A 19,094-nucleotide genomic window follows, 5' to 3' on the forward strand; every position below is an offset into this window, starting at 1 on the left:
ACTTGGTGAAGCACAGATATATCTAACGCAGTGGCATTTTTCTCAAGCCTAACGAAGTTTATGTTTTAGTACAAAGATACCTGTTCACAGAAAATTGCGACTAGACAGATAAGCTGGTCTGCATCTACAGAATATCTACAGAATACACATGAAGATAATTTTAATAATGGAGTGAGAGGAAAATCTGGTTATTTTTCAGATCTTTTTTTTTTTTTTTTTTTTTTTTTCTTTTCCCCTGAAAATACATTAACTACTTTCACAAGTAGAGGTGCCTGGCTAGAAACCTTACTCTGCCCTACACTTAATGCAATTAATTGCATTAACACAATTAATGCAATTAGCTTTCCTGGGCGGGGCCTAATTAATAAGTACTCTTGCTTGCCAGCTTGTGTCTAGTTTCCCAGCAAACCCAGCTAATTCTTCAGAGAGCTGCTAGCATCACGTAAGTTTACAAAAACAAAATGAAAGGTGGTTGTTGAGAGAAGAAAGTACGTAAGATTAAGTGAGAATGAATAGTATATAGGCTTTTGTGTTTTAGGTGTTTTGTGGTTTCTTTTTTCTTGTCTGCTATACATGCATGTAAATCTACTTTTAGAGCTCTTAGCTTTTTTTAACGTAATATAATTTTAGAGTCATTTGAAATTTTGTTGTAGTTTATATTCTCATTATAATGGTGCTGTTCCAAAACTTGTGCTTGAAAGTAGCTGTTGTTGTAAAGAAACTTCTGATTTTTTTTCTTGGTTACAGTCAGAATTTTGGTATCACTAACATTAAGTGCTTGATTTTTTCATAAGGCAGCCTAATGATTTTGTTTTGAAGGCCTGTGATGCCTTATATTAATATAACCAGATTTATATTTTATTACAGAACTTGGTTTGTTGCCAGATTTAGTCAAATATTCTGAGTGTCTCTTTGATGAGTTGAACAGGATGAAAGACTTTTATGGTCCTCTGTAGAAGATAAAGGTCAGAGACTCAGCCTCATTTTTATTCATAGGGTTTTGGTAACAAGAAATGAGGTTCCCACAACCAGAGTGAGAGCAGAGGGAACCATTTTGCTTGTAGAGTTTCTTGCTGAAATACATGACTGGCTCAAAGCAACAGGTTCTTCTGCTTTCTTCCTTCTTTTTTTTTTTTTTTTTTTTTTTTTTACAGTCTCCTAACTTGCATTCTTTTGATGTTATAGGCAAATACCTAATGCTTCTCATAATACTGTACTCACTGATTTGAGATATGAGGGGAGTATTATTAAAATAGAAAACAACAACAAAAAAAATTGAATGATTTAGAAAATATATAAAATGTACAGAAATGGAATGAGAAGACTTATCAGATTTAGGTCTGCACTTTGAGATTTTTCCATAATGAAAAAGATTGACTGGGATTTCTAAAAGAAGTAATTCGTGCACAGGTCTTGTGGTGAAGAGCTAGATTATCTCTGGAGTAAAAATTACCTATAACTCGAAGCCTAAAAAACGTGAATGTTTGGAAACAGATTTCACCTTTTGTCCTTGCATCAGGATTTCTTGGAAATGGGTTGGCCACCTGTAGTCTTAAAATGCAGTCAGAATTTGAATGTTGTGCATTAATCCTAAACTGAAAAAAAATATAAACTAGATTTCATTATATATGAATTACTCACTGCATTAAATTAGTCTGTTTGTGACCCAGGGAAAATAGGCTAACAGCTGGTGACTATTTTCCAAGGTTTTTGAGTCTTAAGTCCTATGGTCTACCTTGTTATCCATTTGCTAAACTTATAGTAATATGCACTATTTCTAATATTGCATCAAACTTGTATTTATATATATTTATATATATATATATAAAGAAAAGCCTACTAAAATGCTTTTTTTGGTAATGAACATTGGTATTGGTTTTACATAACAAGGTTTTGCAAGCAGGGAGAGCTGCAGGACTGACGTCTATGAGATGCCAGGAGCTGCTTGTGCTGAACACAGCTAGTTTCAGCTAGCTCTGCAGTGGAGCTAGTCCAGAACACAGTTGAGCTCATTAGCAAAGCTGCTGGTGCCTCCATGAGAAGGGATTTAACAAAGAACAGAAAACACTGGACAGGGAGAGAAGGAGAGAACAAACCAAGTGGGAAACAGCAGAGAGAACACCAAGGCTGAAACAGGATGTGCTCCATGGTTGAGCAGGCAACCCACACGCGCAGAGGGATGGCAGGCCATGAATGAGCTCTCTGCAGAGGAGCTATTTTACCAAAGGGACAGTGGGACATGGATGAGCTTGTACTGGAGTAGGTACACCCTGAAGGGACAGCAGCCTATGGAGGACCCATGTTGGAGCAGAGGGAAAGAGTAAGAGGGAAGAAGTAGAAGAGAAACCTGGCTTAGTTTAGAACAATATTTTGAGTTTGCCTGAACTCCCACAAAAATTCTAGAAATTAAAAGCTGTCCATCAGTGAAAGAATCAATATGCATACTTCCAGAAGACAATAAGTTTTCATTAGGTACAAATAATTACTCACTTCCAATTAACTTTGAAATTGTTTCAAAATAAACCTACAGGACATGACTTCTGTGTTAACTGATAAAGCTGCAGTCGTGACTTGGTGATGCACAACCTATATGATAGTAAATACTTGATCCAGGTTCACCTTTAGAGTGAGAAGATACAATAGAGAAGATAGCTTACTTTGTTTGTACCATGCAGCTTTTTCTTTGAGTTCTGATGCAGTCCTTCTACCAGTTGTTTTGTTGTCTGTATTTTATTATTTGGTAGAACCTTGATTAGAAAAAGTTAATAAATTGAAGAATTCAGTGATCTGTTCATTGACTAGCTTCAACATTACTGATGTCTTCAAAACTGCTGAAGTTATTCATACAGCATCTGTACAATGACTACTTTTTCAATGTTGAATACACTTTAATCAAAAGCAAACATGAGGAAATACCATGTCAGTGGACTCTGCTCTTGGGAAAGCCTTCGTATGTTGTATCTCTGTGTAATCATGAAGTATGAATGTAGAAAGGTGAGTTCCAGAATAGAAAGAAGTAAGGAGCCACCCTAATGCTTCCTCACCCTGTTAAATCTTATGGTTAAAAATTTGCAGTTTTTACTGTGTTCTTAAGAACAGACAGTTGCTTAGATGCTGAATGTTAATGGTTTTCTAGCTGTAATTTTTTTCCTTCTAATTTCTGTAATCAGGGAATTTTACCTATCATCCAGAATTTTCAAGATTAGCTAAAGAAACTTTATTTTCTTTGTAATTTGAGCTGCTTTGTCAGTGTTAACGTACTGTGACAAGTTTGTCTGAAAGATCAAATCCGGTCTGATCTTATCTGCAAATATATCATTTTCTTCTTCCCTCCCTCTTCCCTCAAAAAAAAAAAAAAAGGCTCACCCTTGGTTTATCAATTTCTATGCTCCTTTCTAACTCTTCATTTGAAGAGCATATCCATATGCGTCTGTTTTGTGTGTGTGGAGTGCTGTATTCTTGTATTGTTTTCTGTAGTAACTTAATAATTAGCTTTCTCTGCCTGAGCTAACTGAAAGCTTAAGAATATCAAATGTTGCAGGATTAGAAACTGTCCAAAATAATGCTGCTGGCTGTTCCTTCTTGCTGGTTACATTTCTGTGTGTGTGGAAAAAGAATCAAAGAGAGACGTAGCTCTTTTTGTCTTCCAAAGAGTTCATAATGATGGGGCTTTTGATATTGGAACTCATTTTCTACTTATGGCTTTCTTGTTTACTGTATTCATGACACTACATGCTGTTCAGAAGCAATTGCTCAGAGATAAGTGCCTGAGAGGATTTTTCAGTCATTGTCTAGTCTTGACAGATGTGTGGTGTTACCTGTTTCTTTTGTAGAGACAACCACTTCCAACCTGCTTTAGACTTCGTAGGGACTCCATGCACACTTATTTAGTGCATTTTTAAGATAAGACTTGAACACTTCAAAGTGTAAGGGCTCTTTTCCAAAGGAGATCACCTTTGCCACTTGTCTGAAATTCTTCGAAGTGGCTATAGCAGAGTGGCTAAAATATTCTTCTAGACAGGGAAAATTTAGATTTGACTCTTTTTAGCTTGAGGTAGAAATTGGTTAATAAAAAATTCCATATTTGGAAGGTGCATATTCAGAGAGTCCACTTTTCTCTCCCTGTCTTTTGAGAAACTGGAGGAGAAGACATAGGGGGTTTGATTTATTTTTGAGAGAAAGTGAGAGTGAGTAGAAGTACACTTGTTTCAGCACATCATTGAAAATGCTTTTTTTTTTTTTTTTTCAGATTATGTTTAACTAGCATCATTCCCTAACTGACTGACCCTTTGCCCTTACATAATGATGTATGGGGCCAGTTGAGAAGATGATGTGAATAATAAGTTCTGCCTGTGGAAGAAATGCTTGTGAAACCACAATTGTAGTGGTCTGAGATGGGGGGGGGGGGATAAAAAGAGGGGGGAATCTGATGGTTATTCTGCACCACAGAGAGAACCTAAGCTATTCATATAGGGTTGTTGGGTCTAAAGTTCAGGAATAGTAATGCATGTGCTGTTCCTAAGAGCTTAAAGCCCCTGCAGAAGCACTTGGGGCAGAAAGGATCTGGAAATTCCTCATGGTGGTTAACCCCTTAGCTGCTAGACAATAAATTTTCTCTTTGATTACCATTTATTTATTTTCTTCAAAATGATCATTTATACTTAAAGTCCTCTCATCCTGAAAGCTAAACCTTCGCTTTCTTCCTGCAAGGTACTAAATGTTGCTTGAAGAATGTAGTAATTACTTTATGCAGTAAAGACTTCTTAAAGGATGTTGATGGCATGACAATATTGTCAAATACTTATTTGAGCACATAGCTACTTGGAATTTCACAGATAGACATTCTGACTCTAAGCCAATTCCTTTGAAAGAATTAAGCATAAATTCTTACTGCTGTGGTCATATGACAGTTATATCTGAACTGGACACACAAGAGGAAAAAAGTTTAGTCTTGTGATTCCTGAAAAATCTTCAACGTAGGTTCACCTTTCTGAAAACTTCTGAAATTCTGACTTTCTGCAGGTGGGTCATAATGGTATAAGTCTTCTGTTGGTAAATAAAACTAAGAATTCTCTGAACACAGGATATAGTGTGATGTTATTATTTGGGTCAAAAGCAGAGGATCCCTCCTAAATACATGTCTAGAAAATTAAGTCAGATACTCTGTATTGGAGTTGTTTTTTTTTTTTTTTTTTTAAAAGCCTATATAAATTATATCTAGAAATCCAGATTTTTTGGGAACTTGTTAGTTTTTAAGGATGTGGCAATTAATTTTCTAATATGATGATAGTTGCTGTTTCTTGGAATCAAACAAATCCTCCCTGTAGCTTTTCTTCATCAACTAAAACCTGTCTGAATTGACCTCCTATCTCACCATAAATAAGAGAAGAGGGTTCAGTGAGTCAGAGAATGACTGTGCATTTCTATTTGATTGTCCTATTTTATCAAACTACCATTATAAACAAAACAATAAAGAAAGCCTGTCAGCCTTGCTGTCTCCACAGCTGTCTTCCCCAGTAGTACTGTCTGTCAGGCTCATTTTTCTTCCTCTGAGTTGGTTTGACCCATTCTTGTGTGCTTTTGCAAGGCTGATGAAGCTTGTGGGGTCTTGTCTCTTGGGAAATACATTTAGAAGGATAAGCTAATTCTGCTTCTCTCCAGTGAGCGGTTCTGCCTGACTTCTCCAGGGCCAGTATGTCTGGGTAATCTACATTGTTTATCCTGTAAGCAATAAGATTTGCAAATCCACAGCTGAAACTTTCCCCTTTCCTTACTTATCCTACTTTCTAGCACTGTGTCTTGTGAGTGTTGAGTACTTTAGAGCCTAGGAACGGCTGAGAAATGCTAAATCAAGAAAGAAGGTTAAAAGACCTGCTATTGTCCTTGTGTTATTTTTTTAACTAATATAAATCTCTATAGTTCACCATGCAATAGGTAGGTTTGAAGAGAGGGGTTTATTTTCTCAGCTTGGTAACACAAGTTGGTGTGGAAGTGAGATTTAGTATGTACGTAATTACTACAGCAGTATAGCAATTGGAGAAGGTTAGAGCTACCTCTCACGCTGTGTGATTAGAGATCAGTACTGAACACACAATGAAGGAACAAAGGTCAGATTTTTGAAACTGCTCACATTCAAATGCTGCTCGTTATGGGGAAGCCTACATGAATCACTGGGTAAGGGCTTTTAGTTAGGATTTACTGTAAGAATAAAAATAAATAAATAACTGAGAAAGGAAATCCTTTCTCCTATTCACTGTTGGAGGAATGCAATTAGACAACCTGGGCCTCTGGCTAAGGAGAAAGTAAAGAGTTTGTATTTCTGTTTTTAAGGAGAGATTGTAATATAAAGACCGATATGTTGAAGCTGTCTTCTGAAAGTGTGTGCTCAGGAAACATGTTAGTAACCAACCTTTTCTTGATTTTAGGCTTATAGCTGCAAATGACATCTGGTTCAACCATTCCAGATATTAATGGTAGAATACATAGCAATATTGTTACCACTTAGAAAATTCCAAAGATAAAATACTTTGGAATGAAGAGGTTAAATACACAACTTTGGGGGGGAGGAAGTCTTTACTCACTAGGGAAAAAAAATCCTTAATAATTTTATATCTGTATTAGAGAATGGTGTGTCCATTGAATTCAACAGTTTAATAAATTTTGATTGAATAATTGCTATAGTTTCTGTTTTTTGAACTGTTCCTAGGGGTTTATCACTGCTTAGCAATATCCAGCTGCTTAAGACAATGCCTGGATTATAAAAAACTAGATGCCTTGATTTGTGGTCTAGTTCAAAGTATGTGTTGTCTGTTTGATTAGGTAAGGCAAAGCCTTGTCTGGCAAGCAGAACTGAAAACTAAATTTTGTATGAAAAAGAGGCTCTTTCCAATTGTACATGAAAAAATAAATAAATTAGTCATCCCCATACAAAAGGGGATCAAAGGGTTATAGTAAATGAGGTTACATCAGTCTGGCAGCCAGCTACTTCTGGGGTTCCACAGGAATCCATTTTAGGGTCAGTCCTCTCTAATGGTTTCATAAATTATCTGGATGCAGGACTCATGTATATAGAGTAATTTTGCAGATGATACTTAAGTAGGAGAAGCACTTGACTTCCTTGAGGGTAGAGAGTCCTTGCAGAGAGATCCCGACAAATTAGAAGGTTGGGCAATCACCAAGAACATAAAGTTCAACAAGAGCAAGTGCTGGATTCTGCATCTTGGATGGGACGACTGTGGATATATGTACAGACTGGGGGACAAGTAGATGGAGAGCAGCCCTGTGCGAAGTGTTCTGAAGATTTTAGTTGATGGCAACTTGAATGATTCAACAGAATGTCCTGGCATCAAAAAAAGCCAACTGTATCCTGGGGCACATCAAGCATGACATTGTTAGCCAGTCAAGGAAGTGGTGGTTCCACTCTGCTGTGTGCTGGTGTGGCCTCGCCTCCAGTACTGTGTGTAGTTCAAGGCACCAAAATGTATAAGAGGGAAATTAAAAACTATTCAAGAGCCTCCAAAGGAGGGCTACGAAGATGGCAATGGCTCCACAGGGCAAGACACATGAGGCACTTTGGTTGTTCAGCCCAGAGCAGAACAGACTGAGGGGAGGCCTCATGCCAGCCTGCAGCTCCCTCATAAGGTGAGTAGAGGGGCAGGGACTGAGCTCTTTGACAGGGATAGGACCTAAAGAACAGCGTGAAGCTGTGATGGGAGATTCAGGCTGGATGTTAGGAAAAGCTTCTTTTCTGACAGGGTTGTTAGGTGCTGGAACAGGCTCCTCAGGGAATTGGTCACAGCACTGAGTCTGACAGAGTTCAAGAAGTGTTTGGACACCACTCCCAGACATAGGGCATCCTTTGTGGAGCCAGGAGTTGGAGTCAATGATCCTTGTGAGTTCCTTCCAACTCAGGATGTTCTATAATTCTATAAACAAAAATAAATGTCTATTTTTTTCCATAAACTTCTTTTCAATCTCTGTAATGAAAACCTTAGACATCCCCCTGGAAAAAAAACACGTTCTGTTTTTCATGAGGAGTGACATGTTAATTGCCTGCAGACATCTTGTTGGACTAATGAGTAAAATAACCTAATAACTAATTGAAACTCCATTGAAGTAAAATCATTAGGAAAAGTAGTATCATATCTAAGTAAATTAACTCCATTTTCTATCCTGAATTATCTAGCTGTTGTGCTTTGATCACAGCTGAATTGGATCATTAACTAATTAAAAGTGAAGCCAATTAATAATTGCAAATTCTTGTATAAAGATACTTCTTTCCTCTTTCACCAGACATTTCAAGAGGGATACTTATCTCTTTGAAAATTTTCTTCTGCAAATGTTTAAGAATATAGGAATGACATAACTAATGTCACTTTGGTCAGGAACAGATCCTTTAGACTACAGTCAGTAAAGGAATTGTCCAGCAGAACCATCTTTTTCTTATGGAATACATTTTCTTTCAAGTAAGTGCCTCACAAGACCATAACTCTTCAAATAAATTTTCTATTTAATAAATAATAATAATAAAAAATCTAACTGCTTTCTAACCAATCAACGTTGCTCTGCTGGGAAATGTAAGCTTTTGAAATCTTTTTTTTTTTTTGAAGTGTTCACAGAATGAGGCTGGGGAGGGCCAGCTCTGAGCTTTGGCTTTTTCTTACAGTTACAGGTAACACTGTAGAGTTAAGCCAAGAACTAGTGTTTTCTGAGCTTCCCAAGTCCATGTCACAGAATCTAACAGCAGGTCAAGTTTCCCAGTTGTGCTTTAGGGATCTTAAAGTCTCTGCCTTTCCACATCCCCTGGTGCAGAACTGGAAGTGCTTATTTTGAAGCTTTGACTTCTACCTTTTAAGCCTTAAGGACTGAGAAGGAACTAAGGACCTATATCTGCTGTGAAGGCAAAAGAAAAGCTCATAGGTGAATGAGAGGTGAAAATATGTATTTCTATTTGTAACTTTTCATGTGAAAGGGATGTTAGGCATTGAAATAGGCTGCCCAGGGAAGTGATTGAATCACCATCCCTGAAGGTCTTTGAAATACATTGAGATTTAGAGCTTAGTGATATGGTTTAGTGGAAGACTTGTTAGTGTTAGGTCAGAGGTTGGACTAGATGACCTTGGAGATCTCTTCCAACCCAGATGACTCTGTAATAACATACTTCATTGATTTATATTTGTTTTCTACAAGGGGAAGGGATGACACAGAAAATCAGTTTTCATCAAGAAAGCTTCCTCCTGGTCAATTCTCTTGTACGTTGGTATCACTGTCTGTAGCTGGAGGTTGTCTTGATGCTGTCAGTGATTAAAGGTGGAAGATATCTCTGTTAGGAGACTTTTCAATCTGCTTCTCATGCCTATGTTAAGTAGCTGAATAAAAAAATAAAATAAACACAGTCCACAAAACCACAACCACCATCTTAGGATGTTAAATGGAAAAGTTAAACAGAAAAATGGGATTTTGTAGTTTTCCTGGTATAAGAGCTCAACTTTGCATAAGCTTTAGTAACAGATCTGCCAAATCAGCATGTCAAACTGGGTTACCTTCTGTTACCTGATACTGTTACCTTTTTGTTTTTCAGATTATCAGGGGAAAAGCATCCACTATTTTTTTTATTTAATGCTTTCAGATTGATGAAGGCTTTTAGGTATCTAAGTAATCTCCAAGTCAGTAAATCCAAGATGAAAATAAGTGATTTCAGAATTCAGCTTGTCTTCTAAACATTTTGAATCCTCATGGAATGCAGAACTTCTCCGGGAGTTTTAGGTAGTATTACTGTATTTGGAGTTAGCTGCTGAAGACTGAAATACCCAAAAGTCTGCATGTTGAGGTGGGACCTAGGCTTCACAAAATAAAATTCTGTGAGGAAACATAGGTCATAACCTGGACTTCTGGGCTACAGGGGCCTATATCTTACTGCTGAAGACATGCAGTTCAGATTCCTGTAACAAAACTGCATGTCTAATACAACTGTCTCTCAGGACACACAATCCTTGTAGTGCTTGGGATGGTGTATGGCATTAAGAACTTTGATGGTATCTAACCCACCTTTCTCTTTTTCCATAGGAAAAAGCTAATCATTAGGCTTAGAGTATTGGAGTCATTCAGCTGGGTACTAAAGCAGCTGTATCTTGGGTTAAATATTTCATCAGAGAATACAATTGTGCATTTGAGTTTACAGAAATTTCTATTTCAATAAACACTTCTGTACTTAATGTAAAGCTTTCACTGAAGTAGACTAAGACCAGTTTGAGATACAACACTGCCAACTGTTTCTTTTGTCAAAAGATAAACTATGAAGTTCAGATCTTACAAGTGAAGAGTTTTATCTCAGCTAAAATGGAATAAAAGGAGATATACATCTAGACCATAGGGCTTTCTTCATTTTCTTTGGTCTGTCTTAAGACTTTTTTTTTGATGAAGGCTCTGTTCTTTTAGAACCAACAAATCATGTTTTCAATCAGCTAGTCTGTTCAGCTGTACTGTTGTATAGGAAAGGAAACACTGAGGGAAAAGAATGCCCAGAAGGGATCTTCTTACAGCACAATGTCTCAGTCTTTTATCTTTATGAGATAAATATCTTTAGGGTGTGCATAAACCTCAAGCTACTTTTGCTAAGATGCAAGCATGTCTTAGATGATCTGCAAGATTGTAGAAGCTTTAAACAAATGCTTCTTTTGCTTAAAAGTTTTATGAATTTGCAACACTACACCTTTGCCTTGCATGTTTTCTGTGTTAAACAAAAGAATAATTACTCCTCTGGCTCTGCCTCTGTGGAAAATGCCATCTAGCTGCTTTTGCTCCAACGCTCAAAGTGCCTTCCCTATTTACAGTGAGCTGGTATCCTATATGGTGGTAGATTATTTTCCACATTTAGGAGTGGTTAGATTTGGAAGAACATGTTCTTACCCTGTAGCATTAAAGCTAATAACAAAATAGTGAGCAATATGCATGCTGTTGAAGGATAAGACGTGAATCCTCATGTAAATGACAGCATCCATTAAGGGTTAATCCATTCAGTGTGAGACATACATATCGCTTAGCTACAATCTAGTCTCAAAGAGTCAAAAATGGTGCTGAAGTGGTATGTAAGATTTGTGCTGGCCCTCTGCCTGGAGGTAAATTTCCATTTAATTGTCAAATTTGCTTAATTGGTAGGTCAACAAACATGGGTCTGATTTCATTATATTTGCTGTCAAAATGCCAGAAGGAGATAATTTGACAGTGAAATATGAGGAAAATTAAAGGAAGCCCTCAAAATAAACTCTTGTCCTGTGAAACTCCTTTTTCATGAAGAATTTTCTGTTTTTTTTTTGATTTTTTTTTCTCTGAACAGTTTCATACTGCAAGAGCTGTTACTTTTTTTAAAAAATGAATATATATATGACATTATCACCTCTGTGAAAAATGTTGGTTTTAAATAGAACTGTTACAAAGTAGGTAGGCAGTTAGGTTTTAACGTATGTGAGAAGTAACCCACATTTAGCAGAAAAAATTCATAATGAGAAAACACTTCTGTACACATGGTAAAACTTCTTTAATATAAAATGCTTTACAAGAACAAACTACAACTTAAGCCGGCACATATTTCTTCCATAACTCCAAAATAATTTCCCAAGGCAGCAATTTATGTTGCTTGTTTAAAATGCAGCATGAATGATTATGAGGTGACAAAGACTAACGAGACTTCATTGTTACTCAATTGGGACTTATAAGATTGTGCATTATGTGAAAGACTACTTAAAGAAAATACTATTCAAGAAAATGGGAAAAAATCAACACGGTAAAGCTCATTAATTTTAAATCTGAATTAGCTATTAATTTGCATGGTTCTGCTTTCCAAGTTGTAAGAAAAAATGCTGTTATCTTGTTAATAAAACTGTTGGAATGATAAAATGGAAAGTTGAATTTATTTTGGCAAGAAATAATTATTTTTACTTTCAGTTACTGCTGAGAATAGCACAGTTTCCACAGTGGAAAAGCTTATTGCAATTGTATAAAATTATTTTTTCCCCTCATTTATTTCTTTAAAATATTTCATGATTCTGAAAGCCCAGAATGTTTTTCCATCCACAAATACTTTATATGGTGATTTTTGCTGTTTTTTCTCAATTTCTGAATTACAATTTTACTAATGCTACGTAACACAATGTTAGCATTTTAAAAAACTTTTTTTTTTAAGGATGTTTCCCATGGATTTATTATGATTTTTTCTTAATTCTTTCTAACAACTTGGCAACCTGACATTGAAACCTATTTTTTTAAACAGATTTTTTTCCTCAACAGTAATAAATCAAAATTTGATGGATTGTTAGCTCTTAAGTGTAAAGACGTTGATACAAAAAAAAAAAAAAGAACAATGTGTCTCAAGATGATTGCTGATAATTTCTACTTTGCCTAATGTTCTAAAGTATAGGTAACTTTTCCTCATTGTTATCTAATTCTTTAAGGTTAATTTAAAAATGGAATAAGGTAAGTTGAAATTCTTCTGCCACATGATGATCCATCAGGAAGCAACTCAAAAAAAAAAAAACCATATTTTTTCTTCTAATAACTTTACTGGTTATTTCGGTACAAAATGCTACTCACTATAGGATGCAAAAGACCATTGTCCTTTAATAGCTCAGAAAATAGTTTGAAAGAAACTTAATTTGAAGTACAAATAATGTAACATTGTCCAGAGAAATTGGGGGGGAGGGGAATGGAGTGTTAGAGGGGAGGAGGTGGAGAATGGAGATTAAGAACTGTTACACAGAAAATATATTATAGGCAAAAGGGAACATACCTAGTGTTTGCCTGGCTCACCCTTGTGAACAACTTTCCTAAGGCTGATGATGCTACTTATGAGTATGATGGGTGTGAGGGGTGTCACAGCAACTGCAGGTTGATGGTGTGGGGTGGGAGAAGAGCTGTCCCTTCTCCTTGCTCTCAGTTGCTTGTGTTTGTTTCCTCATCCCAGCAAGTGCCCTTCTCCCTGGTTTCCAGGTGAGGTCTGCAAGCTGCACCGGCACCTTGCGGGTGCTATGGGGCTGTGTTGATTCCCCAGGGTTGGCCTGGAGGGCATGAGGCCTTCGCTGCCCTCTGCTCTGCTGGAGCCAGTGCCCACAGTGGTCACTTGCCCACTTTAGCAGTTATTGCAGCTAAAGCCAGAGCAAGACCATGCCAACCCAGTGATCTGGTCCTGTTGGGTCTGTGCAATGTCTACTAGCAATGACAAAAAATGTACTTACTGGGCTACAGCTGACTGAAGTCCTACCGCTTGGACTATTTCTATGAGATGTGAGAGCTATGTTCAACCTCTAGCTTTAAATCTGTCTCCATACAAAGTGTTTTGTGTTCTGTTTTCTGAGTGTGTGCTATTGTTTCTATTTCTCTGAGAGATGAGGTATGGTCTGTTTTTAGGTGTTAATGTTGTTATAAGAATGGCAAATGTATATTCTGATGTTAGTGGCTTGTCATATGAATTATACCAATGACAAGGTATAAAAAAAAAATCATAAAAATCACAACCCCCAAAACGATGTTGGTGTTGACTGAGAGAAAATTGGATTTGGGGGGAGAGAAGCTTATATTTAATGAAACACTTTCTCTAAATATCATTTTGAACAAAACCACTAGGGAAGAGGAAAAAGAGAACTTCAACACTACAGAATGTTATTTCATATATATGCTTTTTTTTTTTTTTTTTACATTAAGGCCAAAATGTTTTGTTCTGAAAACTTGTCCTAATGACTATTCATTTTAATTCACTTTTCCTCTGTGTTACAAAATAACTCCTCTTTTCAGTATAGTCTGAGTTGTCCCCAGTGGATTCCTTGTAGAGGATACTTTGAATCCTGAAAACTCTTCAGTTTTCAAAGTCCATTTTTCTGTATCCCAGTTCTTTATGTATTTCATTCTTATGCAGTACTAATAGTCTTTAACTAGAAAATATGTAGTGTAAACTTCTCAGAGAACAATCCTATAATATAATTTGTTTAAAAATATATATATAAATACAACTCTATGAAAAACAATTTTCAAAGCTTTTGGTATGAACAGCTTTTGAAGTGTACTTGGAATCTTCTATTCTGGCAATTTGCAATCACTTTCAGTATACTACACTTGTCTTACAAGGCAATTTTAAACTTCAAGAGCACTAAGCACGAAGAAAAAATATTGTGTGTTCTGCATTTAGAAATAGATTGTACTGGTTAGATCTGAATATTGTCTGGAAACAGAGTTCTTTAACTCCAACATACACAGTTGTTGCTAACAGTGATCAGATGTACTTTGTTTTGGTTAGCTCAATTTTAGAATTGTTCTGTATTCTGTTACTACAAAAAGCAATACATAAAACCTAGTGACAGGACACAAAATCTGAGGATGTAGACAAACACATAAGTAAACTCTCTCTCACACTTTATCAGTGATATTTATTGTAGGATTTTTTACCCTTTCCTGCAATTAAGATTAATATATATATTAATAATATATAAAATATATATATCTTTGTTTCTGTAACCACTTAAAAGTGCCATCAAATACTTATAATTGTTGTATTATAAGTAAAATGTATTTGTGTGAGTATACACGTAGTTTCCACTGTACAGGAATCAGACTTTCTGAAGAGCCTGCTATGTACTGTACTGTATTTATTGTTCCTTCAATCCTTTAATAAAAAGTTGTTGTTTTTTTTTTTTTTTTGGTAGAGGATATTGGAAAAAGACGTAGAAGTTGGTTTGCTGCCATTGGATGTCTGGTTTTATTATTTATTTTAAGTCTACGATGCTCAAAACTCTCTTTTTGGTCATTTTTGTGACCTGTTTCTGACATCTTGAATGGTGGTTAAAGACAGGGAAATGTCTTTGAAAGAGATAATCTTACCAGCCTCTGCAGGTAGGTGTGGAGCATGACAGCCTGCTCAATGCCTGCTCACCTTTCCTGGGATAATAAATCTTGCACTTTCCTGACTGGACTTTGGGCTTACAGTCCATCTGTTCATTTCACCCTCTTCCTGTCTTGGAAGCTGAATCGTGGCAACATTTCCAAGTCGAGGACAAGTAGTGGTGAGATTACCTTCTTCAGCATCTACAAAATTCAGCAGAAAGTGAAGATTTACTTTCTGTCTGAAGCAGCAGAGAATCACATCTCTTGTTTTCCAGTCAAGTATGTTAACTGGCAGTTATGGATGGGCTTCAGTAGCAGAAATGTGTCTTCTGTTCAATCTGTCAATGCACAGCAAATAATTAATTTACAATATGAAAAAGAGCAGATGAGATGGTATGACTTGATAGACTAGCAATTGTCTGCAAGCTGGGGTCCTGAGTTTCAGCTGGTGCTTCGAGAAGCAAGTATTATATTCAGTTATTTTTTAATGCAAAAGACACCACTTGGATAAAAGCCTTTTAAAAAGGTGAATCTTTGACTTCAGATTCCCTCAAAATTGTTTGGTTTTAACTTGTTTGTAACTGTTAACCTGTCAGTGAATGTGGTTTGGCTTTAAAAATAAACCATAGGACACAGAACTAAGTGTTTCTTCATCACCTAGGGAAACTAATAATCTGAAGAGAATGGAAAAAATTTAGAGGTACTTCATGCTGTACAAAGTAGGTGAGGTTGGTATACTAATAGGAGAAGGGAGGGTAACAGATCAGGAAATCCACCTTTCACAATTGGTGCCAATGCCTACAGAAAGTAATGCCCATATCTCTCAGCTCCTTCAACATGCTGGAACAGCAGGATGTCACTGACTTGCTAATCCGTACTGTGGACACTGAGGTCCCAGTCATGCACCTGTAACAACTTGTCTCATTCTGTAGTCATTTCCAGTCTCTCTTAATCAACTGTGACTGTGGAATAAGGTTAGACATGACTTTCCTGGCATGCGAAGATTGTGGAAACTTTGATGCATTCATCCATCTGCCATTCTCATCTAATTCTCATGTGGGATGCTCATGATGGCTGAAGTGAACACTTGATCTCTTTATTGAGTGGGAAGTGAATTTTGCTGAAAGAAGGGTATTTATCTAATGTCACTTTTGTTTTTATGACTTTAGCAGGCTCATATAAGACATCTGTCCTTTCAGAGAGCTTGTCTAAAAATGGTACAGTTTTGCTGTTAGTCACTTTTTCATCTGTTTCACAGACTTCTGAAGTACTTTCCACTCAGCAAAGGGAGAAAGGTTTCATGCTTGCTCATGTGGTAACTTTTTAAAGGCTGTTTTTTGAAGAAACCATGGCAGAATGAAAATTCTTAAGGTCAAGAAGAAAAAAAAAGTACTTGTTAAAATAATTGTGGAAGTAAAAGCAGCAAGAAACTACAGTTCAAATATCAGAGCATGGAACTAAAAAACATGGTTCACCAAGAAATTGCCATAGGAGGTAATGTTTGTTAGGTGGCTGCTGAAGTCCAGAAGTTCCCACGTTTCTTTACCAGAGCACTTGCAGTATTTACACTGAGTAAAGCTATTAAAAAAAAAAAAAAAAAGACTATGAAATAGTTAGCTGAACAGATCCTAGTAGCATCTACTACCAGGGAGATGAAAATAATTCTGAAGATGTCCATATAGTTCTTAAATATTTGCCGTGAACTCTGTGCACACACTAAAAAGGATGGTATTTAAATTTGCACAGTTCCAAATTAGATAGGAAAATAAATGTTTAATAGTCTCTATTTTTTTTTTTGTGACAAAGGCAGATCTTTAAAAAATATGAATGGATGTATGTAGAAGTTCTATATGTGTATATTTTTAATAAAACCTTTTTCATTAGGAAAATTTCATCACTGGCTGTGGAATCTGTACCACTGCTTAGTAAACATATTTGCTAATAAAATTACACATTATGTTCTAATCAAAATTTCTTATTCTCTGTTGGAAAAGGCTCTTTGAGCCTTTCAGGCTCAAATATTGAGGCTGAACAGATTAACACGATTTCATGTCTGTCTCCCTCTCTAGCTCCTGTCAAGATGAACTGTTATTTATTAATAGTGTATATTTGTGTAAGTACATATTTAAAAAAAAAAAAAACTTGTAATTTCAGGTTTTGAAAATGGTGCTTAAGCCATTGAATTAAATCAACATAATAACCAATAAATTTCTAAGCAAAACCAATATAATCATAAACACTTCGTGTTTTGGGGGGGAAAAAAAAGTGGTGGTAATGATGTCATAATGATTTTTCATGTACTTTTATGCTGACAAAAAGCAGATAGTAAGAGTAGTTTTGTTTTTACTTAAGTAACCTCTAGATATTGTAATGTATTTTACAATTGCATAAAGTTCATTCCTATTAAGGCTAAATAAAATTGTCATCAATGTCATAATTTCAAATGCTTTAGACACACCATTATGTTTAGTTACTACAGGAAAAACAAAAGGTTTTATTTCTGATAGATATTAACCATTAGTTCTATGAAACTGCCATCACAGTTGTTTGGCATATTAGTAACACTTTATTTTAATCATTTTAATAGCACTGATTGTAATAAACTAATTTGGGATTCATGTAGAACTAACATTTATTTCCATAAAGTGTTTCACAGTAATTGAACATTAGCTCAGTTATGAATGCTGGATTGCTGCCAGAGTGTTTCTTTCTTGTTTTTCTTCTGTTTTCTTGCTGTTGATTTTTGTAAACCCATCTTCCTGCTTCATTACCAATGAGATCATTAAATTGAAAGCTGGATTCTTAGCTAGCATAAATTGGACCTCAATGGTAGTATTCTGATTAATGCTGAAAATCTGGGTCTGTTGTTGTTCTTGCATTTTAGTAAACCATGGACTTTTAATTTTGGATTCTTTTATGACTAAGTCAATTTTTTATATTTTTGTAGACATGCCAATGGTGCATCTTCCCACATATGAGTCAGAAAAAGAAAACAAATGTTTACTTTCAAGTGGGTCTGTTCTAGGTTATGGTTGATCTTACTGGAAATATCCAGAGGATCTGAAGTTATTTGTAAGACTCACACTCAAATTTCTATTCATGTATGGTATTATTTCAGTAATAGCATTACCGTATTATGGTAATTTATTTAACAGTTGTTGAGACCCTCTTTGTCCTTCTGTTTAGAAGAAAAGTATCAGGACATTCTAACTTTGACTAAATGTTCTTATTACTATTGAATCAAATTTTAAACTGTGGGGAAGAACTGTATGGTTTCTGATACACATTATCAACAAATTTAAACATAAGATGTTTATGACTCTGGATAAACTCTTGCAAATAGCTTTCAGGGGATCTGAAACATTTTCAGTAATCTGTTATGCAATTGTGATTAATGCAGGCTTCTGAGAACACCTGAATTGAAAAATGGGTGACATTTTTCAATTTCATACTAGTCTTCATGTGTAAGTAATCTACTTGGGTCTGTTATATGCAATGAACATACTGTTGGTTGTTACATAGAGGTCATTAAAAAGGCATGTTTTTGCTCTGTCAAAGTAGTTATACATAGAGACACTGTAAAAATAAAATATTCCTCTTTTTTTGAGATAGAAAATAAAACACAGATCTTGTGAACAGATGAGTAATAATCTCTGTAACAATTGTTTATATTCTACATTTCTGAAAACAACAAAAAATGGGAGGGTAGGAGGAGGTGAAAACATCAGTTATCTACATTAATAAAACCACGTACACTTTGAGACTTACTATGAAAATACCATAGCAATTAAATTAAAAATGTGAAAACAGTGCTATAGGTTCTGAAATAAGCAAAGTGACTGTGAGTACCATCAGGCAAACAAAAGACTTCACTTTTGTATCCACCAAGGTCAGAATGAGCTGACCTGAACAGAAAACAAGTTGCATCCTACTTAGGATTCTTGTGCAAAACTATTTTAATAGTACCAATGCAGTAAAAAACATTATGTATGACACAATACAAGATTTCTGGTAAGCTGTTGTGGTAAGTTTCAAAGCTTTTCATTTGTTTAGAGATGAATTATTTAGCAAACATTGTCACTAGAACTAATGAGATTTATTGAATTGCAGGTTCACGCTAGCTGCCTGAATATAGCCCGCTTCCATGGTTCATCTGCCACCACCTACAAAAATGTTAGAAGCTTTTAAATATTCTTGAAGTTCATCTAGAATATTTCACAACATAC

The 19,094-nt window shown here is 35.8% G+C and overlaps 1 long non-coding RNA gene across 6 annotated transcripts in view; it reads left to right on the forward strand.

The window, feature by feature from the left end:
• The first annotated feature begins 223 nt into the window (after window positions 1-223).
• Window positions 224-19,094, forward strand: part of LOC137855975 (uncharacterized) — a 209,626-nt gene continuing 190,755 nt past the window's right edge. For 3 of the 6 annotated variants that reach the window (XR_011096104.1, XR_011096100.1, XR_011096103.1), the window contains exon 1: window positions 227-442. This is a non-coding gene — a long non-coding RNA (uncharacterized lncRNA). Of the gene's footprint in view, window positions 443-19,094 lie in introns of all 6 variants that reach the window. The other 3 variants (XR_011096101.1, XR_011096102.1, XR_011096105.1) reach the window with 3 other exon arrangements.

The sequence above is a fragment of the Anas acuta genome, chromosome 4, assembly GCF_963932015.1.
Source record: "Anas acuta chromosome 4, bAnaAcu1.1, whole genome shotgun sequence".
In the NCBI taxonomy this organism is placed as follows: Eukaryota; Metazoa; Chordata; class Aves; order Anseriformes; family Anatidae; genus Anas; species Anas acuta.